Source organism: Mesoplodon mirus (assembly GCF_964341445.2).
Source record: "Mesoplodon mirus genome assembly, chromosome: 1".
NCBI lineage: Eukaryota > Metazoa > Chordata > Mammalia > Artiodactyla > Ziphiidae > Mesoplodon > Mesoplodon mirus.
The window spans coordinates 46,860,108-46,886,907 of NC_138976.1; the positions used below are offsets into that span (position 1 = coordinate 46,860,108).

Consider the following 26,800-nt stretch of genomic DNA (forward strand, 5'->3'; position numbering starts at 1 on the left):
CTAGAGCTCTTCCCACTTCACTTTAAAGATAGTCTCGGGCCCTAACTCCCTTGGGCCTGAGAGGTGTGCAAGATTAGTCCCAGAGTTTGGAAAGGTCCACAAATCAGTGTCTGGCTCTGCTTTTTGGGGATTATTTTTTTGGCCAGTGGAGTCAATCTCTATAGACAATTCTGATTTTCAAATGGATCCTTTGGTTGTCTAAAGCAAATGGTTTATATCCACGGTTTTCAGCCATTTTATTAAGATGTACTGTGTGGGGCAATGAGTTTTCACGTGCCAGTAATTTATAATAGTTAAAGTAATCTGGGGCTGGTGCACCTGGGGATTACAGAATTGGCAGCTGGGACCTCTCCCAGAGCCTTGATGGGAATAGGGCATGTAGCACATTCTGCATTGAGGCCATTGTAGCTAAATGGTCTCAATCCTATCTCTGCATCAAGCAGTAAACTTTTTTTTGCACTTAAACAGTGTTTAGTTACTTACTAATTTATATACCACCATGTTCCACAAATAATATAAAGCAACTCAATTATGATATTTATATAGTTCTTTACATTTAATGTATTTTAGCAGGTTCCATTCAGTTCTAACAGTAAGTTTCCGAGACCAGCGTTAACAGCCCATTTTTATTGTCAAGCAGTAAGTTTTAATAAGCATATCCTGCCACATTGTTTATAGAACTCCGTACTTTTTATTCTTATTTTACAAAAGGCAGAGTTGTGATGTCAAAGAGCTTAATGTCTAGTAGAGGAGAGCTAACTATGTTAAAAGAACAACACACACACACACACACATACATACACACACAACCATATCAATGATTGCCAACTAATCTGGCTTGAATCTTTGTTGACACTTGTTATCATGCAGATTGGGAGGGAAAATCATCTTGTAGTCCAGTCCAACATGGAGTCCCATTCAATGAATAACAGTCCAGCAAATAATAATTATAAATAAATTAAGCATTCTTGCTATCTCTCCTGAAAATGCCATAGCAGGACATCTTAAAAATTCTATTTTTTCTACCTCAAAGTATCTCCCCAACATAGTAGCTGCTCCAAAGTCCCTCTTCTCCCCTATACCAGCTACTCTGCAAATCTTTACTCAACTGAACTCAAATAACTCGCTTATCTTTTAACTCTTCCTTCTTTGCTCAGCTCTTCACGTAGGTCAGTGTAGCCTTTTTGGTGATTTTAATCTCCTTCTTCCCTCATTATCTGGGTTCCACACAGTACAGAAAGATCTAGGAGCTGATCTGGAAGTTAACTTCCTCTTTATATAGGGATAGGGTGTGGTTTGGGGAAGACGTGGGAAACTCATGCATTTTTTTGGTTCCCTATCAAATCAACTTTAAGGGCATCCACTGTAGTAAATTCAAAATCTCAAATTCTTACCAGCTCATGCTCTAATATGTAGGCTCCTCTCCTGTCACTTGGTGTGTATCTAGAAAATTAACAAAGTACATCTAAACATTATTCTAGAAACTTTTATTAGAAAGGCCCAGTTACACTCAAAACTTATATTGTATATTCTGAAACTAAAAGTCAATGGTTTGGCATTTTCTATTGTTTTGGATTGTTGATGCTAATGTTTTCCTGCCTGGGATGGATAATAAAGCTTATTGACTCTGGGTTGGAGGCAAAGTGTGTGCAGGTGTGTTTGAGAGAGAAATAGCTCCTTGGAGCCTTTAGTAAGAGAATGGAAAGGAGTTCACAAGATTGCTGAAGAATGATTCTAGAGAAGCAGGGGCAGGGTGGGGAGGAAGAGTATCAATAGCTTTTGGATGGCTGGAAAACCAAGTATTTTATTGTTTTTATTTTGAAGCTAAAGTGTACAGTGTATCAAAATTAAGGATTTTAACAAATCTAAAAGTCATGTGACATTTAAAAATTGTATTGAATTCTCAAATATTTGGCTTTCCATTTATATGTCTTTTTTTTTTTTTTTTTTTTTTTTTTTACGGTATGTGGGCCTTTCACTGTTGTGGCCTCTCCCGTGGTGGAGCACACGCTCCGGACGCACAGGCTCAGCGGCCATGGCTCACGGGCCCAGCCGCTCCGCGGCATGTGGGATCCTCCCGGACCGGGGCACAAACCCGTGTCCCCTGCATCGGCAGGCGGACTCTCAACCACTGCGCCACCAGGGAAGCCCTGTTTTGTTTTTTTAAAAATTTTTTATTGGAGTATAGTTGATTTAAAATGTTGTGTTAGGGAACTCTTCTCAATACTCTGTAATGACCTCTATGTCTTTTTAACTGAAATCCTTGTTAAACCCATTGCAATCGACTTTGCTAATGAGCACCATCATCTTATTGGTAGTCTCACTGTTGCTAGCGATGAATAATTAAATACTGATTTTGTGCTGAATGCTATTGTTTTGATTAATTTTTGCTGTAAAGTATTTAAATCATATTTCAGTCTTTGTTTTTATTTTCTTTCTTTTTTTTCTTTAGTGGTTTCAGTATCAGATACAAAAGATGTTTGGAATGGAAGTTGGATGGTACTTTTCACTCATATCGAAAAAGGTTTGTAAATGACCAGAATCAGAATTTTATTCCCGAGCCCCTCATAACCCATGTTCCCAAATGTGGACTCAAAATTACATGAGATTAGAGGATCTCTGTCTTTGGTCCTGACACTCTAGTGCCTGTGGTTCTTAAGCCAAACTCACATGAGGCTTCTGGAGAATACCACCAAGATGTAGAGAAAGATAAGAGTTGGGACAGTGTATATTGAATGCACCTGCTGAGAAATGCTGACTGGTGGCAAAGATGAGTGAGAGAAAGCCGTTATGCCACACTTCTAACTTTTGCAAGGGCATTGTTGAAGGTTATAGATCTTGTTCTCTCTCTCTCTCTCTTTTTATAGTAACACACTAAAAAATGGGAGAAAGGGACAAAAGATAAAATCTCCCTTTGGAGGCTGATGAAAATTGTCAGATTAGATGGGCTCTTTGGGAATCATTACTTCTTATAATGCTCTGCATATACCCAGAGAACACAAGAAATCACATGTCAAGGTCACTCTGCTCAGCAGAAAATTTCCTTAATGCCGAATGCAAACAAGGCTTTGACTATCAGCCCACCTCATTAGGACTGTGTGCATTCTAGCTCTACTTTTCCTACTTCTTCTGCCAGCTGTGGAGCCTCAGTTCAAAGGCCCCAATGCTTTTGACAGTAATGGTGATGGTTGATACTTTTCTGTCGAAATTCTGTCGGTTTAAGCATCCAACCAGGTTCAAGGTTGTTGCTTCCCAGATTAGAGCCCACCCTGCCCTCCACTGCACCCCCAGAAGGCAGACCAGTTTTCCCCTTGGGATCATGGAAACCTGTTGTACTTAGAAAACCAACAGTGACAGCTCTGCCATTTCAGTCAGAAATTCTGTCTTGATGTTCAGAATGATCATGTCCCCTAGTTATGGTTTGGAAAGACAATCAGGCTTGCAGCCAAGTTTGAAGAAAAACAGTGCCCCCAATTCATTGCAAAACAGTGAGTGATTGGTGTGCTTCTAGGAAATAAGCCAGGCAAATTCTTACCAAGGAAAGTCATTAGTAAGTTCCAGGTTATTTTACTTGCTACTCTTATGGAAAAGGAAGGGAACATATATTCATTAGGTGATTGCTTTGTGTCAGGTGCTGTGCTAGATGCTTTATGTATGCATTTTAACCCAAAGCAAAACCCTGTCAGATGGGTATCGTGGGTATCATTGTCTCCTTGTAGAATGAAGAAACTGAGGCTCAGAGATGTTGTCACTTGGTCAGGAGCTTACAAGTAGTGGAGTTAAAATTCTAACCACCTCCGACCTTAAAGCCTTATTCTCTCTCATGACGTTCTTTCTGAAAAAAAGCAAAAATTACAGAATATACCATTGGTCTCTTCTGTACTGCTTGGTGTCCTTCCATAGCTGTTTGACCATTTAGCCGGGAACTAACTCTTTATGTATTTACAGTGTGTAGAAGGGATTTGTGCATCTGATAAGGCAGTATATGCCAGTAGTGGTTTGTGTATTATCGATGGGAAATTTTAAAACACTTTAACAGTTGTGCATTTATTTTAATACATATTAGAAAAAAATTAACCAGAATATCAGCTTGTGATTTTAGACAAGTAAATAAAATAAATAAGCTCTTTTACAGAAACATATGAAGTAGACAATAGTGGTTCACAGATATTCCAAAAATTGTGATAATATCATGTGACTGATGGTGTTTGGGAATCATCATGATTAGGAATGGACAAATAATGTCAGTCCCTCTCAACTCTGAGAGACAGTGAGCCTAATTAGCCTATAGTCACTTCTCAGTTACCCGGAGACTCTGTTCAACAAATTAGAATCCCTAACTAAGCTCCGTCTGCCACCCAGCCCATTCTTGGGGCACCACATCTCACTGCCACCTCATATAAAATCAAGAATTCAAATTAATTTGAGCCTCAGCCTATCCAAAATCTAATCATGCAGATAAATGTAATGCAACAAAAGCAAAAGAAAAGGATTTTTAGTTGGCCCAACTTTTGGGATTCTGAGGATCACAGTTATTATAAATATCCATGTAAATGGCATCTCTTTGCCAAGAAACTTTACCTCTCTGTTTACTTTTTAATTGTTTTAGACAGTGGCAGCAAGTAGGCAAATTATTTGAACCTAGGTTCTAGACTCAGCCAGGTGTGTGACCCTGGGGGCCTTGTTCTCAAAGGTGCTTTCTCTCTCTAGTGCTGTAGTGAACAACAAGCCATAGGTGACAAGTCCTTCAGCACCTGCAGAGGAGGGTGACTGACAAAGAAGAACAGATGGGTCAAGTTTTTTGGGGACACCTGCTGGCTTTAAGGGTCCGGGGCTCAGCACAGTCTGGGCTCTGTTCAAGTTCCTTTGTTCTGTCAAGCAGGTGCAGGTGGCAGCAGGGGCAGGGGAGCCTAGAGATCCAGGTATAATGCCAGTAGGCAGCTGAGGTAAAGCCTAGATGACAGATGGTAGAGTCTGAGCCCAGAGACCCCCAGAGTCCACATCAGTCAGAAGCCTGCCCTGCTTGCTTCTCAGGAAGGAGTGAATGGTATCTAGAGACCCTGGTCTACTCTGAATGGCTGTATAACTGCTTAGCCATGGAAGGTGGCCTCATTCTTTCTATGCTTTTGTCTCTTGGTTAAGAGCTCAGAATCTGAGTCACATGGGCCCAGAGTAAATTATTTACTAGCTGTGTGACCTTAGGCAAGTGTGACCTTACTTGCTATCAGCTTCAGTCTCCTCAGCTGTAAAATGAAGATACTAATAGCACCGCCTTATAGGATTGTTCTGAGGATTAAATGAGATAATACAGATAAAGCACAGTGACTGGCTCAATAAGTGTTAATTATTATTGTTATTATTAAGTGATAATACTTACGTGGGATTAAGTCGTTCTACCTCCCAGTGACCTGGACTTATAGCCAGCTATTTCATTTTAATCAACAGTACTATAACATTATTTGAGTTTAATCACAAGTTAATTTGAGTCCAAGTCCTTGCTCATAATTCTCAAATATTGAGGGAAATTATGATTATTATTATATGGTCAAATTCCCCCCTTCCCACCATTCTCCTCTTTTGCACCATCTCACAGCTCAGGAGAGGACAAGGTCTCCATTACTCTGGGCTGTGCCTCATCTCTTAGAGGACAAAGGCCAGCCTGGCTGACGACTCTCCTCACGCCTCCATATACAAATTAGCCTGCAGGCCCCTTCTTGTTGCCTGCCTGAATCTCCAGGGAACATGGAGGGTTATTCATAGTGTTGGCTCTGACCGTGGTGCCTGAGGACATGGATATATTTTTAGTGTCTCCTCCCTAGGGTCTGGCTGAAAAAGGTCATGCCTATATTTTATGCCTAATGTCAATTTCTGAATAAATAACTTGTTTCTGTTAATAGGGCCCAAGCAATGTCAGGGTGTGGTATCCCCCTCCCACTTTGGAATGTCATTTTGCTAATGACCTGTAAGGAAGGTGCTTTGTAAAACCCAAAGCAGTTTATAGGAGTTCTTATGAAGGAGAATGAGGGACTGTGTCAAAGACTGCCCTGGAGAAGAGGGTTTGATGCATTCAGATAGCTTCAGGGGGCTGAACTAGGGCCACTAAGTAGATACAGGGAGAGGTTTTGCATTCCATGTTTTCTACTCATCAGAGTGAGCAGGAGTGGAGTGCACCCTGACAAACAATGAGCTTCACTCTTGCATGTATTTAAACAAAATGTGGGAGCAGGAGACTGGATGAGATGGGCTGAGGGCCCCTCCACTGCTAAGATTCAGTGATTCTGGAGTGGGTGGTGGTGGGAACTATTCTGCATGTTGGGACTGGGCATGGAACGAAGTGGACACCAAAAAATAGGTGCAGGAACCTTGAAAATAAACCTATCTATGGCCACATTTTCCAGGGAATGATTCTGTGTTTCAGTCTCTCCATTAAAAAAATGGTTATTGGTTTATTTAGGTTACAAAAATTTCTTCCTAAGTCAATTTTGGTAGGTAACATTTTTCTAAAAGTATCATTTTTAAATATATTGACAGTACACAAGGATTCCCTTTTCTCTACATCCTCACCAACCTTGTTATTTCTTGGGGTTTTGATAATAGTTGTTCTAACAGGTGTGAGGTGATACCTCATTGTGGTTTTGATTTGCATTTCACCAATGGCTAGTGACGTTGAGTGTATTTTCATGCACTTGTTGGCCATCTGTATGTCTTCTTTGGAAAAATGTCTATTCAGATCTGCCATTTTTTTAGTCAGATTTTTTTGATATTGAGTTTTATGAGTTGTTTATATATTTTGAATATTAACCCCTATCAGATACATGATTTGCAAATATCTTCTCTCGTTCAGTTGGTTGTCTCTTCATTTTTGTCGATGGTTTCCTTTGCTGTGCAGTCTCCATGTCTTTCTTTTTTTTTTTTTTTTTTTTTTTGCGGTATGCGGGCCTCTCACTGTTGTGGCCTCTCCCGTTGTGGAGCACAGGCTCTGGATGCGCAGGCCCAGCGGCCATGGCTCACGGGCCCAGCCGCTCCACGGCATATGGGATCCTCCCAGACCGGGGCACGAACCCGTATCCCCTGCATCGGCAGGCGGACTCTCAACCACTGCGCCACCAGGGAGGCCCTCCATGTCTTTCTTAATCAGTGAATTTCATTTGTCTGCTATAATAGTTAAACTAAATAGGACTAACATATTTTTCATTCTTCCCCAGATATCAGTAATAATTATCCTAGATTCATCTTGTTGGATCTTAACCAGTCAGATGCCTCTTGGCACATGAGAAAACTGAGGTGGGATGGTTAAGTGACTTGCCTAAATTGTATACGGGGTGAGTGGCAGAGCCCAGACTTAAACCTTCTGGTTCCTGGTCTAGGGCCCTGTCTGGTAAACCAGAAGCTCCTACTGTGGGCATTGAGAAAGCTGTGAAAACCAGGGCTCTTGGCTGAGCAGGAGTGACACACAAGCCCAGAAGGCCACCTCCTGCAGGTGTAAGTCCTTCCTGTCAGGTAAAGCCCTGCACATGGTAGGTGCTCATCAGACATTCATTGACTTGAACAAAGCAATCCTGTCAGTGCTGGCACCTAGTTAGCGCTCTGTAAATGGTTATTGAGTGAAAGCAGCACAACTTTCAAGGGCTTCAGGGAACTGACACCAAAGCTCAGGACACATGAAAAGGCCCATGGCTTGTTCTCATGATGTTCTCTACTCCTGCATTTGTGTGTAGGTTCAACCCTGGGCTGGTAACAAGGCTTCCTGCATGCTCTGAGGCCTCCTGCCTTTATCTCCATTCTGGGCTTGAATGCAGATGAATCTTTCTGAGGATACTTCCTACAAACAAGTATTGAGCCCAACAGGAGCTGCAGGTCATCCAGGTTGAGTCATTAGTAGATGACAAGCTGCCCCCCTCCTGCCATAGCCTGGCAGCATCCCTGGTGTGGGAGCATTCAGTCTCTTTCTGCAATTAACCGACTGTAGCTTAGCTGTGATCAGCCGAGCTCCCAGTCCAGGAGGTGGCTGGGCTCCAAATCCAGCTCCTTGAAAGTTCCTAACTGGGCTCCACCTGTCAGTAGGTAATGAAGAGAGACTTATTGGTATTTTTGAAGTGCAACTTTATACTTTTTGATAACTAGTTAGTAACATATTGGAGCTCTCTCATTTTTCAGCCCAGTCACAGGAGGCTTATGAAAGGTATTTATAACTTTCCTAACTGTGATCTTACTCCTTACTTATTGCCAAGTAGTCCTCATCTGTTTTTGTCTATGAATCAACGAGTGTGTTTTCAGTGTGGGGCAGGGGCACGATCCCATTATTGTTCTAAGCATGAGCTGCAGCCAGTGGGCTCCCTGGAACACTATTCAAGCCAGAGGCAAGACCCTGGTTTCCTAGGCAGAAACTGTAGCCTTGGAGAATTGTCTGTTATCTTTTCTCTCCACTCAGCATAGTTGATGGCCTCTAACTTTTTCTGGGTGAGGCCTTAGACTAGAAATAATAAGGAAATGCAGACTATTCATATTAGGTGGTATTAATAACTAGTATTGATTAGGGATCTGCTTTGTGCCAACTATTATGCAAGATGTTTTATATGTATTATCCTTAATTCTTGAACCCTACAAGGTCAGTTTTATTTTCTCAACATTATCTGCAAGGAAACCGAGGCACAGAACTGTTGAATAAACTTTCCCAGGGCTTTCAAATAGAGTAAAGTGGAGTCAGGATTAGAACCCAGGTCTTTTGGATTCTAAGCACATTCCTATTAAGCCAGGCTTTTCTTAGTGCTGATTAAAAGTAGTACAAATTTAGCTTAATCAATGTCTGGATTTCTGGGTCACATGGTGGTAGATTACTCAGTAGAGTACCTGGTATGCTTCCTTCCAACTTCCCAGTAACAATTATAATGGTTTTATGGCATCTGTTGTATCTTTACCCAGCTTCAAGAAAATACCTAAAAAACAAAGAAAAGGATAAATACTCAAAACTCAAATTGACAGTTTTTAGTATGATTTGAATCTGCTATAGAGACTATTGTATATGGTCAATATTCTGTCAAGTATTGGGGAGGAAGTCTATTCAACTAAAAATATTCTCTTACCCCAACACAAGGCAGTCAAGTTTTTATGTTGAAATCATTCACCTAAAAGGTACTTCTGACAAACTTTTCCCTTCAGATTTCTAAGTAATTTTGAGATTGTCTGATTCAAGCATCACAGGCATTGTGATTAAGTAGTGCTATTTCTCAGAAAGCCCAGCCCTTATCATAACATCCAATCCATTCTAACAGGTCTAGTATAGGTTTAGGTAGAACAGGTTTTGCTAAATCCTGCTTGACATGAAAATAGCTTCTGAAAATATGATTTCCAAAAATTGTAGAAACAGTGAAGTTGGGTTGACAAAAACCATTCGTGGACTACCTTTGCTTCACTGCATATAAAAGCAGGGCTGCTTGCCTGAGAATGAGAAGGGGAGAGGGGAGAAGATAACTTGTTGTTTCCCCATTATCTGCTCCCTGCCTCAGAAGCCTCGGGGCCATGCTAACAAAACGATTCTCAATTTCATTTGAAAAAAATTGATAAATGAGAATGTTCAGGGACTCAAAAAAAATAGTACCAAGGGGGAGTATTTTCACTCTTAGATATTAGAAAATAATAGAAAATTAAAGTAATTAAAAGAGTGTTGCTGAAAAAAGACCTGGGCAAATAGATTTGGAGTAGAATAGATAAGTTTGAAATGGATGAGAGGATATATATGAAAAAATGCATGACAGAACTCAAATATCAGTGAAGGAAGTGTAGGGGAGCAAAATTAGCCACCCCAAAATATTTCTTTGGCATGCGGATTATTTTAAGCTGAAAACAATCAAGGCCCAAAAGACTCAGAAAGAACCTTTAACTTTCCCCCTCATTGCCTGAAAGAATGTAGATAGAGGACCTGTTCCAGGAAAGGAGCTATCCACCATAGGTAGCTATGGTATGAACTAGGTGTGTGGACAGGGAAGAACTTAGCAAAGTCTGTTTGTTAATATTCCTTTCTGTGTTCCATTGTCTCTGCACTGCCCAGCTAACATTCATTTACCAAAGATTTGCTTTTCCATCACAGTGTAAACTGCTTTCCTTCTCTTTGAAGTCCCAAACTACCACCTGCTGAAGATGGTATTTAAGGTGAGGGTTTTGGCCATTTTGGCGAGTTACTCAGTTCTCCTGGGTCTCTTCCATCTATACATGTTATTAAACTTTTGTTTGATTTTCTCCTGTTAATCTGCCTCATGTCGATTTGATTCTTAGACCAGCCAAAAGAATTTAGAAGGGTAGAGGAAAATTCTTTCCTCAAGCAGAGGGAAAGATTATTCAATCAGTTGTGCTGGAACAATAGATTAGTTGTGTGGGTAAAATCAAATTTTATCCTCACCTCACTCTATTTCCTAACTTAATTCTAGATGGTTTAAATAATCCATTGTAAAAAATGAAAGCGAAATAAATTTTTAGAAAGGAGTTTACAAGCTTTGGATAAACTCAAAAAGCAATGGATAAACCTGAAAAGAAAATATAGATAGATTTGTCTGCATTAAAAGATGAAAATATCTCACGCATTTGATCCTTCTAGGAATATCCAATTAGATTAATAAGTATTAAAGTGCTTTGCACACTGCAAAGTGGAATAATTTAAATATATTTGGAGAAACTGGTAGGAGGATATAATCTATTTATTTGGTGATCCCAATTCAAATTCTGCCTTTATCCCGATTTTCACATGCACATGCTAGGTTCTTTTTCATTAGAACTGTTTTGTTTTAATAAAACATAACTGGTAATTTACTCCCTACCATGTTTTCACAGCAAATGTATCCACCACTTTTTTGAGAATGAAAGTGTCACCTAATATATGTTAATCTATTCTTTTAGATATTTCCTACTTGAGGAACACAGAAATGCTTTGGCATAGATCCTTAGGACTTGGAATTGTCATAAAACTAATGGGTCTCTGGGTTGTTGGAGAAGCTTTAAGGTTAGGGAGGGAGTTGTGCAGAGTGGAGGTAGAGCAGAACCACAGAACCAGGGAAAGGGACTAGGCTAAGTCATATTTTGTTTCTTTTTTTTTAATTAAAAAATTTATTTATTTAATTTATTTATTTAGCTGTGCCAGGTCTTAGTTACCTCATGTGAGATCTTCGTTGCGGCACGCAGGCTCTTTTAGTTGCAGCGTGCAAGATCTAATTCCCTGACCAGGGATTGAACCTGGGCCTCCTGCATTGGGAGCGCAGAGTCCCAGCCACTGGACCACCAGGGAAGTCCCTAAGTTGTATTTTCTTAGGGAAAACAGCATGGGCATTGGAACAGGCAGATATGGATTGAATCTTGACTTCTCAGTCGCTAACGGACATCTCTGGGAAAGTTACTTTACTTCTGTTCTGTTCAAAGAAAATCATAATAGTGCCTACCCTGGCTGGGTTCTTATTAGGATTAACCGTTACCCAAGAGGAAGTGTGTAAAGCAAGGAGTCAGTGCCCTGTGTAGTTCTCTTCTCTTTCCCTGCCTTTCTTTCTTGGACTTTCTTTAGCTATTCAGCCCTCTCTATCTAATTTATTCAACAAACTTACACTGAAATCTTACTCTGTACTTGACTTCTGGAAGGTACAGGGACTACAAACAAGAAAAAAGACATGGTAGTTCCTATTCTCGCAGTATCTGGAGACCTGGATATAAGACCCATATACCAAAATAAGGCATTAAGAGAGGTTTATACAATTCTGTGCAAGCTCTGAGAAGGCAGTGCCTGGGGAAGCTGGGAAAACAATCTAGGAAATGTTATGAAATTTTGTACTAAAGTGGTAATCCCCGCCTCTGCCTCCTCATCTCTTACTCCTCTCAGAGGCTCGAAACTAACAACGGGGACCCAGAGGCAAGGTTTTCAGCAAGAAGGACTACAGCATGTTAATATAGTTGGTACTGCTCCGAATTCCTAACCACCACCCCCATCAAAGAATGTGTCTTCTACATTCTTGAGCAAATTGATGTGCCCATCAAACCAGCTTGTCTTGGGAGGACACTGCTCAGCTTTACCCATGGATGAGGAGGGAACACAGTTCTGACCTCACACAAATAAGAGTCTAAGTGGCATTTCTTAATACAGTGATGGTAGGACTGTGGCCATAGGAAGATCAAGAAGACATTCACTTTCTCCAAGGTGATCCATAGGGAAGTGAAGCAAGTAAGGTAAGCAGAAACATGGGGCTGGCGGCCTTGAGGAATGACCCCTGTTGGGAAACCTGAGCTGCACAATGGTTGTCTGCTGTTAATAGGTGACCCTTCATCCTATGAAGTGGATTAAGAGTCTTAATCTTGGAGAATAAACCTTTGTTTTTGAACCTCTGCTTCTTGGGTTATCGTTTCCCCATTGCTATTGTTTTCAGGGCTGTAGTTTTGCAGAGCTACAGACTTTCTGTGGAGGTGCCTCTTGCATTGTCGGGCAACTCTAAGTTTACAAATCTTCCTTATCCTGAATGCCAGTGGGTCTTCCACCCATTGGTCCTTATGCTGAGTCTGATCTGTCCTCAGCTGCCATGTCACCCACAGAATGCTTTCTATGCATCATTTCTACTCCTTACCTCCAACTACTTACCTCATTTGATGGGTAGGTATTATTACTTGATTTTGCAGAGGAAGAAACTGGGATTCAGAGAGGTTTATCAACTTGCTTGAGGTCACAGAGCCAATAAGTGGCCCAGCCAGAATTTATGCTCTTCTCTGACTGACTCAGTAGCCTATAGTTTTTTTTTTTTTTTTTTTGAATAACATAACTTTCCTGGAAGTTTTTATATGCTTTTTTTTTTTAATTTTTTGCCTTATAACAAATTTAATCAGTTATACATATACATATGTTTCCATATCCTCTCCCTTTTGCGTCTCCCTCCCACCCTCCCTATCCCACCCCTCCAGGCGGTCACAAAGCACCGAGCTGATCTCCCTGTGCTATGCGGCTGCTTCCCACTAGCTATCTACCTTACGTTTGGTAGTGTATATATGTCCATGCCGCTCTTTCACTTTGTCACAGCTTACACTTCCCCCTCCCCATATCCTCAAGTCCATTTTCTAGTAGGTCTGTGTCTTTATTCCTGTCTTACCCCTATGTTCTTCATGACATTTTTTTTTCTTAAATTCCATATATATGTGTTAGCATACAGTATTTGTCTTTCTCTTTCTGACTTACTTCACTCTGTATGACAGACTCTAGGTCTATCCACCTCATTACAAATAGCTCAATTTCATTTCTTTTTATGGCTGAGTAATATTCCATTGTATATATGTGCCACATCTTCTTTATCCATTCATCCGATGATGGACACTTAGGTTGTTTCCATCTCCGGGCTATTGTAAATAGGGCTGCTATGAACATTTTGGTACATGTCTCTTTTTGAATTATGGTTTTCTCAGGGTATATGCCCAGTAGTGGGATTGCTGGGTCATATGGTAGTTCTATTTGTAGTTTTTTAAGGAACCTCCATACCGTTCTCCATAGCGGCTGTACCAATTCACATTCCCACCAGCAGTGCAAGAGTGTTCCCTTTTTTCCACACCCTCTCCAGCATTTATTGTTTCTAGATTTTTTGATGATGGCCATTCTGACTGGTGTGAGATGATATCTCATTGTAGTTTTGATTTGCATTTCTCTAATGAGTAAAGATGTTGAGCATCCTTTCATGTGTTTGTTGGCAGTCTGTATATCTTCTGTGGAGAAATGTCTATTTAGGTCTTCTGCCCATTTTTGGATTGGGTTGTTTGTTTTTTTGTTATTGAGCTGCATGAGCTGCTTATAAATTTTGGAGATTAATCCTTTGTCAGTTGCTTCATTTGCAAATATTTTCTCCCATTCTGAGGGTTGTCTTTTGGTCTTGTTTATGGTTTCCTTTGCTGTGCAAAAGCTTTTAAGTTTCATTAGGTCCCATGTGTTTATTTTTGTCTTTATTTCCATTTCTCTAGGAGGTGGGTCCAAAAGGATCTTGCTGTGATTTATGTCATAGAGTGTTCTGCCTATGTTTTCCTCTAAGAGTTTGATAGTGTCTGGCCTTACATTTAGGTCTTTAATCCATTTTGAGCTTATTTTTGTGTATGGTGTTAGGGAGTGATCTAATCTCATACTTTTACATGTCCCTATCCAGTTTTCCCAGCACCACTTATTGAAGAGACTGTCCTTTCTCCACTGTACATTCCTGCCTCCTTTATCAAAGATAAGGTGACCATATGTCCGTGGGTTTAACTCTGGGCTTTCTATCCTGTTCCATTGATCTATCTTTCTGTTTTTGTGCCAGTACCATACTGTCTTGATTACTGTAGCTTTGTAGTATAGTCTGAAGTCAGGGAGCCTGATTCCTCCAGCTCCATTTTTTGTTCTCAAGATTGCTTTGGCTATTCGGGGTCTTTTGTGTTTCCATACAAATTGTGAAATTTTTTGTTCTAGTTCTGTGAAAAATGCCAGTGGTAGTTTGATAGGGATTGCATTGAATCTGTAGATTGCTTTGGGTAGTAGAGTCATTTTCACAATGTTGATTCTTCCAATCCAAGAACATGGTACATCTCTCCATCTATTTGTATCATCTTTAATTTCTTTCATCAGTGTCTTATAATTTTCTGCATACAGGTCTTTTGTCTCCTTAGGTAGGTTTATTCCTAGATATTTTATTCTTTTTGTTGCAATGGTAAATGGGAGTGTTTCCTTGATTTCACTTTCAGATTTTTCATCATTAGTATATAGGAATGCCAGAGATTTCTGTGCATTAATTTTGTATCCTGCAACTTGACCAAATTCATTGATTAACTCTAGTAGTTTTCTGGTAGCATCTTTAGGATTCTCTATGTATAGTATCATGTCATCTGCAAACAGTGACAGCTTTACTTCTTCTTTTCCGATTTGGATTCCTTTTATTTCCTTTTCTTCTCTGATTGCTGTGGCTAAAACTTCCAAAACTAGGTTGAATAAGAGTGGTGAGAGTGGGCAACCTTGTCTTGTTCCTGATCTTAGTGGAAATGGTTTCAGTTTTTCACCATTGAGGACGATGCTGGCTGTGGGTTTGTCATATATGGCCTTTATTATGTTGAGGAAAGTTCCCTCTATGCCTACTTTCTGCAGGGTTTTTATCATAAATGGGTGTTGAATTTTGTCGAAAGCTTTCTCTGCATCTATTGAGATGATCATATGGTTTTTCTCCTTCAATTTGTTAATATGGTGTATCACGTTGATTGATTTGCGTATATTGAAGAATCCTTGCATTCCTGGAATAAACCCCACTTGATCATGGTGTATGATCCTTTTAATGTGCTGTTGGATTCTGTTTGCTAGTATTTTGTTGAGGAGTTTTGCATCTATGTTCATCAGTGATATTGGCCTGTAGTTTTCTTTCTTTGTGACATCCTTGTCTGGTTTTGGTATCAAGGTGATGGTGGCCTCGTAGAATGAGTTTGGGAGTGTTCCTCCCTCTGCTATATTTTGGAAGAGTTTCAGAAGGATAGGTGTTAGCTCCTCTCTAAATGCTTGATAGAATTCGCCTGTGAAGCCATCTGGTCCTGGGCTTTTGTTTGTTGGAAGATTTTTTATCACAGTTTCAATTTCAGTGCTTGTGATTGGTCTATTCATATTTTCTATTTCTTCCTTCTTCAGTCTTGGCAGGTTGTGCATTTCTAAGAATTTGTCCATTTCTTCCAGGTTGTCCATTTTATTGGCATAGAGTTGCTTGTAGTAATCTCTCATGATCTTTTGTATTTCTGCAGTGTCAGTTGTTACTTCTCCTTTTTCATTTCTAATTCTATTGATTTGAGTCTTCTCCCTTTTTTTCTTGATGAGTCTGGCTAATGGTTTATCAATTTTGTTTATCTTCTCAAAGAACCAGCTTTTAGTTTTATTGATCTTTGCTATCGTTTCCTTCATTTCTTTTTCATTTATTTCTGATCTGATTTTTATGATTTCTTTCCTTCTGCTAACTTTGGGATGTTTTTGTTCTTCTTTCTCTAATTGCTTTAGGTGCAAGGTTAGGTTGTTTATTCGCGATGTTTCCTGTTTCTTAAGGTGGGATTGTATTGCTATAAACTTCCCTCTTAGAACTGCTTTTGCTGCATCCCATAGGTTTTGGGTCGTCGTGTCTCCATTGTCATTTGTTTCTAGGTATTTTTTAATTTCCTCTTTGATTTCTTCAGTGATCACTTCGTTATTAAGTAGTGTATTGTTTAGCCTCCACGTGTTTGTATTTTTTACAGCTCTTTTCCTGTAATTGATGTCTAGTCTCATAGCATTGTGGTCGGAAAAGATACTTGATACAATTTCAATTTTCTTAAATTTACCAAGGCTTGATTTGTGACCCAAGATATGATCTATCCTGGAGAATGTTCCATGAGCACTTGAGAAAAATGTGTATTCTGTTGTTTTTGGATGGAATGTCCTATAAATATCAATTAAGTCCATCTTGTTTAATGTATCATTTAAAGCTTGTGTTTCCTTATTTATTTTCATTTTGGATGATCTGTCCATTGGTGAAAGTGGGGTGTTAAAGTCCCCTACTATGATTGTGTTACTGTCGATTTCTCCTTTTATGGCTGTTAGTATTTGCCTTATGTATTGAGGTGCTCCTATGTTTGGTGCATAAATATTTACAATTGTTATATCTTCTTCTTGGATCGATCCCTTGATCATTATGTAGTGTCCTTCTTTGTCTCTTGTAATAGTCTTTATTTTAAAGTCTATTTTGTCTGATATGAGAATTGCTACTCCAGCTTTCTTTTGGTTTCCATTTGCATGGAGTATCTTTTTCCATCCCCTTACTTTCAGTCTGTATGTGTCTCTAGGTCTGAAGTGGGTCTCTTGTAGACAGCATATATATGGGTCTTGTTTTTGTATCCATTCAGCCACTCTGTGTCTTTTGGTGGGAGCATTTAGTCCATTTACATTTAAGGTAATTATTGATATGTATGTTCCTGTTCCCATTTTCTTAATTGTTTTGGGTTCGTTATTGTAGGTCTTTTACTTCTGTTGTGTTTCTTGCCTAAAGAAGTTCCTTTAGCATTTGTTGTAAAGCTGGTTTGGTGGTGCTGAACTCTCTCAGCTTTTGCTTGTCTGTAAATGTTTTAATTTCTCCATCAAATCTGAATGAGATCCTTGCTGGGTAGAGTAATCTTGGTTGCAGGTTTTTCTCCTTCATCACTTTAATTATGTCCTGCCACTCCCTTCTGGCTTGTAGAGTTTCTGCTGAGAGATCAGCTGTTATCCTGATGGGGATTCCCTTGTGTGTTATTTGTTGTTTTTGCCTTGCTGCTTTTAATATGATTTCTTTGTGTTTAATTTTTGACAGTTTGATTAGTATGTGTCTTGGCGTATTTCTCCTTGGATTTATTCTGTATGGGACCCTCTGTGCCTCCTGGACTTGATTAACTATTTCCTTTCCCATATTAGGGAAGTTTTCAACTATAATCTCTTCAAATATTTTCTCAGTCCCTTTCTTTTTCTCTTCTTCTTCTGGAACCCCTATAATTCGAATGTTGGTGCGTTTAATGTTGTCCCAGAGGTCTCTGAGACTGTCCTCTGTTCTTTTCATTCTTTTTTCTTTATTTTGCTCTGCAGCAGTTATTTCCACTATTTTATCTTCCACCTCACTTCTCCGTTCTTCTGCCTCAGTTATTCTGCTATTGATCCCATCTAGAGTATTTTTCATTTCATGTATTGTGTTTTTAATCGATGCTTGATTCATCTTTAGTTCTTCTAGGTCCTTGTTAACTGTTTCTTGCATTTTGTCTATTCTATTTCCAAGATTTTGGATCTGGGAAATAGAATCTTGGATCATCTTTACCATCATTATTCTGAATTCTTTTTCAGGTAGACTGCCTATTACCTCTTCATTTGTTAGGTCGGGTGGGTTTTTATCTTGCTCCTTCTCCTGCTGTGTGTTTTTCTGCCTTCTCATTTTGCTTATGTTACTGTGTTTGGGGTCTCCTTCTTGCAGGCTGCAGATTCGTAGTTCCCGTTGTTTTTGGTGTATGTCCCCAGTGGCTAAGGTTGATTTAGTGGGTTGTGTAGGCTTCCTGGTGGAGGGGACTAGTGCCTGTGTTCTGGTGGATGAGGCTGGATCTTGTCTTTCTGGTGGGCAGGTCCACGTCTGGTGGTGTGTTTTGGGGTGTCTGCAGACTTTTTATGAGTTTAGGCCACCTCTCTGCTAATGGGTGGCGTTGTGTTCCTGTCTTGCTAGTTGTTTGGCTTAGGGTGTCCAGCACTGTAGCTTGCTGGTCGTTGAGTGAAGCTGGGTGCTGGTGTTGAGATGGAGATCTCTGGAAGATTTCTGCCGTTTGATATTATGTGGAGCTGGGAGGTCTCTTGTGGACCAGTGTCCTGAAGTTGGCTCTCCCACCTCAGAGGCACAGCACTGACTCCGGGCTCCTCAATTTGGGATGATGTGTTGTCTATTCATGTATTCCACAGATGCAGGGTACATCAAGTTGATTGTGGAGCTTTAATCCGCTGCTTCTGAGGCTGCTGGGAGAGGTTTCCCTTTCTCTTCTTTGTTCTCACAGCTCCTGGGTCTCAGCTTTGGATTTGGCCCCGCCTCTGCGTGTAGGTCGCCGGAGGGCGTCTGTTCTTCGCTCAGACAGGACAGGGTTAAAGGAGCAGCCTCTTCGGGGACTCTGGCTCACTCAGGCCGGGCGGGAGGGAGGGGCACGGAGTGCGGGGCGAGCCTGCAGCGGCAGAGTTTGGCGTGACGTTGCACCAGCCCGAGGCGCGCCGTGCGTTCTCCCAGGGAAGCCGCCCTTGGATCCCGGGACCCCGGCAGTGGCGGGCTGCACAGGCTCCCGGAAGGGCGATGTGGGCAGTGACCTGCGCTCGCACACAGGCTTCTTGGCGGCGGCAGCAGCAGCCCCAGCGTCCCACGCCCGTCTCTGGGCTCCGCGCTTTCAGTCGCGACTCGCGCCCGTCTGTGGAGCCCCTTTAAGCAGCGCTCTTAATCCCCTCTCCTCGCGCACCAGGAAACCAAGAGGGAAGAAAAAGTCTCTTGCCTCTTCGGCAGCTCCAGAGTTTTCCTGGACTCCCTCCCGGCTAGCTGTGGCGCATTAGCCCCCTTCAGGCTGAGTTCTCGCCGCCAGCCCCAGTCCTCTCCCTGCGCTCTGACCGAAGCCCGAGCCTCAGCTTCCAGCGCTGCGCGCCCCAGCGGGCGAGCAGACAAGCCTCTCGGGCTGGTGAGTGCCGCTCGGCACTGATCCTCTGTGTGGGGATCTCTCCGCTTTGCCCTACCCAGGTATGTGGGGGGTTTCTTGCCTTTTGGGAGGTCTGGGGTCTTCTGCCAGCGTTCAGTAGGTGTTCTGTAGGAGTTGTTCCACGTGTAGCTGTATTTCTGGTGTATCCGTGGGGAGGAAGGTGATCTCCGCGTCTTACTCTTCCGCCATCTTACCCGGAAGTCTCCTAGCCTATAGTTTTATCACTACACTATGCTATTTAAAAAATAACTTTTTTCCTTATTGTGGTAAAATACATACAGAATAATATTTACCATTTTAACCTTTTTAAAGTGTGCAGTTCAGTGGCATTAAGTACTTTCAAATTGTTGTGCAATCATCAGCTATCTAATTTTTAAGCATTTAAAGACAGCAGGGACATCCAAGTCTATTGGTAGTGGGCCACAAGAGCTTTAATTAAGATAATTAATCTACATTTGTGTGGGCCAGTGAATTTCCAGTTGGTAACAATGGCTTGATGAACAATTATTTGGATGTGACTGACATGCTCATCTGAATTTGGGAGCTTTATTTACATTTATTATCTTCTGTCAGGAACATCATAGTCTTCCAACTTCAGGAAATTAAGCAAGAATATCTCACTATTATGTTGTTAATTATTTCAGCTTTAATTATAATTGCTAATTGATTGCAGCCTACTGCTTAACATCTGGGTGCAGCAGGCATACCGTAGTAGTGGAAGGCAGGTAAACACACCAGAGAGCTCATATGGGCTACCTAATTAGATAAATTAGTGGTGCTGAAGACTCGGGTGGTCCACTTTGGGGGCAGCAGCATGCTAGGTTTCTGGGAAGGATGGGTATCAGGACTTCCTTAAGTTTTCTCTTCACCAGGCTGAACATTCTTGTTTTTCCTCATAAAACTCAGGTTCCAAAGCCCTTTATTGAGTGCATTGCTCTCCAGCCTGTTGACTAACATTTCTTTCTAAGTGTGGCATCTGGAGTGGGACCCACCACTGTCACCATGATCCTGCCAGAACAGAATAGAACACACCTCCCTAATTTTGGACAGCATTCCTCCACCCATACCACCCTAGATAGCATCAGCCTCTTGTCACTGCCTTCATGTTGCTGGCTCGTATTGAACTTGTAGTAAGTTCAAACTCAACATCTTCTTCATATATATTACTGTGGCACTAGACCTTGCTACTTATGTCCTTGCAAATTGGCCTTTTGGACTCAAGGGTAAGATTCTGTCTCTATCAAGGATGGGAAATATGTTCAATGCCCATGCCCATGGACCTCATTCACATCCATGGACCTTCTTATTAGAACGTTTTCTACTGGGCCTGGATAGTCCTCAGAATCCTTCTCAATACAGTGCTTCAGTTAGTCATTACCAATCATCTCTCAGAGTTGACACATAAATAAAAACCTAATAGGGCTTCCCTGGTGGTACAGTGGTTGAGAGTCTGCCTGCCGATGCAGGGGACACGGGTTCGTGCTCCGGTCCAGGAAGATCCCACATGCCGCGGAGCGGCTAGGCCCGTGAGCCATGGCCACTGAGCCTGCACATCCGGAGCCTGTGCTCCGCAACGAGAGAGGCCACAACAGTGAGAGGCCCGCGGACGGCAAAAAAAAAAAAAAAAAAAAAAAAAAGGAAAGAAAAACCTAATAGCCTTTCTTACTTTTCATTGTTCCATATTATATTTTATTTTATATTTAACCCATCATGGCAAAGGATAGATCAGGATTCATTAAGGGCTGGAAGACTAGGGTGACCAATGTGTTATAATACAGCTGGGTAGAATTTTTTTTAATGAATTTTTATTGGAGTATAGTTGATTTACAACGTTGTGTTAGTTTTAGGTGTACAGCAAAGTGAATCAGTTATACATACATATATATCCAACTGTTTTTTTAGATTCTTTTCCCATATAGGTCATTACAGAGTACTGAGTAGAGTTATCTGTGCTATACAGTAGGTTCTTATTGGTTACCTATTTTATATATAGTAATGTGTATACGTCAATCCCAATTTCCCAATTTATCCTTCCCCCTCTTCCCCCTTGGTAACTGTAAGTTTGTTTTCCACATCTGTGACTATTTCTGTTTTGTAAATAGGTTCATTTTTACCATTTTTTTAGATTCCATATATGAGTGATATCATATATTTGTCTTTCTCTTGGATAGAATTAATATCACAAATGTTTAGAGAACTTGAATGTTGTTTTCAGCAAAAGCACAATAGTTTTTTATTATTTAAAAAAAAACACATTTAAGGCCTTATTTTGTGAACAGGTTATGCTAGAAACAACTATTTGTAGAAATCGTGATTGCATTTCCCTTCAGTGATTCAGCTCCTTTATACTCCCTGCCACTCCTCCCTGACCTGTGTAGTTGACTTTAGATTCAGGAGAGAAAGGGCAGTGGGGAGTAGGCACATCACATTTTTTTCCTGTTTTCTTACTCCCAAGACTAATGGGGAGTAATATGTCAGCATTCATTTCCCTCTTCAGATAAAAAAAAGGTAGGGAATGAACAGGGAGACACTGGGCTGGCAGCAGTTTATATTGGTTAGCAGATACTCGGTTGGGTTAAAGTTTGCAATTTTGGAAAACAGTCCTGATACTGAAACTAGTCTTTCAGGCACAAAGTAGCCTGCAGTACCTGGCAGCCACATGCTGTTGAACTTCCAATTCTTCACCTTTGCAAAGGGCTCTGTGGCTTAGCCAGGGTCAGCAAACCAAAGCATCATTGACTTGAAGTGTATATAAAAAGCATATCATGGATTATGAAGCAGGGAAGAAGTGATGGTTCTTTTAATATGCCATACCTCAGGTATTTTAAATATCTCGTCTTGCCATCAGGAAGGTCTTCATTATGTGCCCTTGACTTGGTGCCATTTTAATGTTGATAGAGAGTATTTTCAGAACCTGGTTTCCAATAACTCTTAGTTGTTAGATGTTCAGGGTGCTATTCATCTCTACTTCTCTTTCTGACCTGACCAATGGGGAACACTCGTAAGGGATAATAGACAGGAAATTATCACTTTTTTCTTAGATAGACAAGCTCCTGATATGCAACGTAAACTTTGGTAAAAGCCAGATTAGAGGGACTTCCCTGGTGGTGCAGTGGTTAAGAATCCAACGGCCAATGCAGGGGACATGGGTTTGAGCTGGTCTGGGAAGATCCCACATGCTGCAGAGCAACTAAGCCCGTGCGCCACAACTACTGAGCCTGTGTGCCACAACTACTGAAGCCCACGCCTAGAGCCCATGCTCTGCCGCAAGAGAAGCCACCTCAATGAGACGCCCTTGCACCGCAACAAGAGTAGCCCCCGCTCGCTGCAACTAGAGAAAGCCTGCGCGCAGCAACAAAGACCCAAAGCAGGCAAAAATAAATAAATAAACAAACAAACAAATAAATAAATTTATATATTAAAAAAAAGCTAGATCAGAGAACCTGACTCTGGTGTGAAAAGTTGAGGTGCATGCTTCCACCACCCAGCCCAAATCTAAGGCATTAGATTCACATGCTCAGCCCCATGACAGAGTGAGCAAGTGAGAATTGGGCCTGCAGTCACTTCGCTCACCATCCACATGCCAAGACTACAGGCCTGCCACACCCACCTAGTCATAGGTTGAACAAGAAGAATGGCAGGCCTGCCCCACTTAGGAAAGACAGCCCAGGGGGGCTTACCACGTGGAGCAGAAACAGAAGGGGTAGTCTTTAATACACTAATGCTGTCCACCATTAATTGTAGCACAGTGAGCATGAACTCTCACCCATCACATGGTCTACCCCCTCAGTGGAAAGTGAATCACGTGTAGGAGAGACCAGAGCATTCATACAGTCCTAACAGAGGGGAGAGGGGGCAGAAGGTCCTTCATCTGCTGTACAACCAGCATCAGTATTCCTCCCCTCACCAGAATCAGTTTTGAAGAGTAATGCTCTGTGCTATCCCTTGGAGGATGTCTTGTTTGTGATCTAATCCAAGGATTGATGACTGGGGAAACAAGCTTTAGGCTGAAAAGATGGTGGAATTTTGATTGGAGAAAAATGTTATGCCTAGAAAACTCCCCATGGACAATCTGCAAGTCAATCCTTGGTTTATGCAAAACAGCACCTGTGCCTCCGTGCTGATGGTGCAGATGTAGTAATTAGCCACGCGGAAAAGCCAGCTGCACGCCTGGGATTGGGGGAGAGCTTTCTCCTTCTCCAGGAGTGAGGTACTCCAACTTAAAGAGAAACAAATATGTGAGAGGCCAGTGTGGAAAGGCTCTGAAAAATCTGTGACTACTTGGCTTGTGAAAATTGCCTTTTGTTTTCAAAGGAACAACATTTTTGAGAAAAATGAAACTTTTCTCAATGTGAGATCTTTCCTCTTTGTATCTGTATTTTATATTGGAATACAGTATGGCAATGTTAAAAAACCATGAATGAATTTTGGGATTAGGCAAAGTCAGGCTTAGGATCTGGCTCTCTTACCTATGGGGGACCTTGGCCAAGTTAGTTTGCCTCTCTGAGCCTCAGTTTCCTCATTCAGAGCGGAGATAATCATAGCTACCAGGCAGAGTTTTTGTGCAGAAGAGTGATGTTGGATGTAAAGTGCCTGGCCCAGAATGAATTGTGATGATGAGGTATGTTTTTTTCTAAATACTTTATTCTGCATCACAATGGGTGGATTTGCAAGCTTTATTTGTGCCCAACACTAAATCCGGAAGGATGTTTTTTCCTTTATGGTTCAGAAAAAGCTAGGTCAAATTTTAAAGTGGGAATTAGGAGATCATGTTCCAGAAAGATCCTTTCTGGTCTATATTATTGATTTCCCCAGAGAATTAGATCATCCAAACATTTGCAGATTCATTGGAGTGCCAGATGTGGTTATTGTGACAGAATACTGCCCAAAGGGAAGCTTGATGGATGTTATGTTCAGTGGTGACATTCCTCTCAACTGGGGTTTCCAGTAGGAGCCAGGCATTTGCGTGGTAGGAGACACACTAGTGAAACCCTGCAACCACGCTGTCTTTTTTTTTTTTTTAACATCTTTATTGGAGTATAATTGCTTTACAATGGTGTGTCAGTTTCTGCTTTATAACAGTGAATCAGCTATACATATACGTATATTCCAATATCTCTTCCCTCTTGCGTCTCCCTCCTCCCATCTCCCTATCCCACCCCTCTAGGTGGTCACAAAGCACGAGCTGATCTCTCTGAACCACGCCCTCTTTACATCAACATTCTTTTTTTTTTTTTTTGTAGGAATTTAACAAATTTACTTGCATAGGTTTAAATTGCAGTTTCTATAATACAAATAGAAAGGTTACATCAACATTCTTAAGGATCTATTGCCATCTGAATGCATTATCTTGGAAGAAGATTTGTGTTATATCTTGGGGCATGAATGGGAATGGGTAGGTCACTATATCTAGACAGGATGCCTAGAGGGAACAGGATTTTGAACCAGGCTCACCCACTGGTGCTCAGCGGAGACCTGACTGGAGATGCTGACAGAAAGTCCTGTTTAACATCTAAAGAGTGTAGCTACAGGCAAGTAGTAGGCACTTGCTAGGTCTAATAAATTTATATAACAAACACTGTGATGGACAGTGAAGGTTACAAAAATAAATAAGAAATATTCCCTGCCTTCAAGAATGTCTTGACTTGGTGGAAAGACAAATAAGCAGAGTTATAGAAGTGTTGATGGAAGTCCTAGGGGAGTGTCAGGTGCATGGGGATAGCATCTAGTCTAGACTGGGCATGGGGAATGAATGGACCATGGGAGGTTTCCCAGTGGAGGTGAGCTGAGGAAAAGTGGACGTTTGCCAGGAGAAGGGGAGAAGACAGGTCATTCCAAAGAGAGAGAACAATGTGTGAAATATGTAGGAGAGGATGGTCCAGTCTGGGATTGTAAATCGATTAAGTATGACCAGAGCTTAGAGATGAGGGTGGAGTGGGAGGTAGGAGTGGAGAGGAATGAGGCAGAAAGGTAAGCAGATAGTCCTGAAATGGGCCAAAGTGGATATGATAATTTAGTATTTGAAAAAATGGAATTTCAAATAAGAGAGAAAAGGAGAGATTGTGTGAATAAAGGATTCAGGACAACTGTCTAACCATTTGGCAAATATAACATTAGATTCCTAGTTCACACCTTTAACCAAAATTAATTTGGGGGGCAGCTTTAAATTTTCAATATGAAAAATGAAATTTTAGAAGTACCAGAAGGAAACACTCAGATATGATTATATAACACCACAATGAAAATGTAACAGGAATATGAGCATCTGGGAAAAGTATTTCTAACATGATCTCTTACCAAGTATAACTAACAAAAGAGTTCAGGTTGATATTCATGGGCTAGCAGGTATTAGCAATGTAAGTAGCGTAACAAATAACTTCTGGTCTGTAATTATAGCTAAGCCTATGAACATCTAAATTTATTTTTAAATGTGACATGTATGGGCAAATCAAGTTTATTTGGAAGAAACATTCACTTTTTTCTGGATAATTATGACCCCATAGCATTCACAAATGTGTGTATAGCTGAGCTTACCTGAAGCAATGTGTCCACTGTCCCTGCAAACGGTGGCTCTGCATTTCACAGAGCCACACATTAAAAATCTGTGTGGATTTTTAATTTGCTCTGGATGAGGGATTTCACATCAAAATGACCTGTGTGTCTTTTTGCAGCTATGCCATCATTTTGTTGGAGACTGCCACACGAAGAAACCTGGTCTTGGTAAGAGTCTATTGGACATATTTTCAAGTGAACCATCAGAGAGTCCGCTTCTCCATTGCTTAGCAGTGAACAGTATGTCCTACCCTAGCAGAGAACGATGTTGTGTCTGATTTGATCATATATTTTTTGGAGAGAATAAGATATATATTGTCTATCTATCTATGTATGTATCTATCTTTGAATAGCATATACTTATGGTTTGAAAAAGTACTGAAAAAATTCCATATGTAAAGTGTTTCTGGGTATTAGGGTGAGTTCCCCCATCCAAGTGTAGGCAGATTGAGTTGAAGCAGAGCAGGACTAAAGATTCTCTCACTGCATCTGGAACACAGGGCTCCTTTGGGATTTGTTTCTTTTGACCATATTCCAATGATAATGATGTTGAGTGTGGATTTTGTTCCCCAGGATGTGAATCCTTAAATAAATTCCTCTTATCCTTGGGTTTTGTTTATTTATTTTAAGAAATTTCCCTCCAGGGTTATGATTTCCAGTAGATCACAAAAATTATACATAGTTTCAACAGAGACCAAAACTGTCATAAAGACATTATCTATAAGAGAAATGGGAGGTGAGTGAGAGTGGGATATGGTTCTTTGACATAATTTTTCATTTCATTATTTAAAATGTAAAACCCTTGGGAGCTGTGTATGTTGACCAACAGTTTTGTGTGCTTCTGAATGCCATTTAACAGATAAATCAGGGATGTGGGAATTTAAACCAGAAGAGACAATATCAACTGATCTTGGTGCTTTTAAAGAAATGCAAAGAGGTATTGCAGGAGAGATGATAGTATATGATGAGAAAATCTGCCTCAACTCTCAGATCAGAGGAATCGTGAAACGACGGTAGTGGAGAATTTATTTTATAC

At 40.9% G+C, this 26,800-nt stretch overlaps 1 long non-coding RNA gene across 1 annotated transcript; it reads left to right on the forward strand.

Annotated features, from left to right (window-relative positions):
* The first annotated feature begins 1,122 nt into the window (after positions 1-1,122).
* Positions 1,123-25,932, forward strand: LOC309792885. The gene is made up of 3 exons (XR_014291824.1): positions 1,123-1,169; positions 2,453-2,524; positions 25,884-25,932. It is a non-coding gene; the product is annotated as an uncharacterized lncRNA (long non-coding RNA).
* The last annotated feature ends 868 nt before the right edge of the window (positions 25,933-26,800 follow it).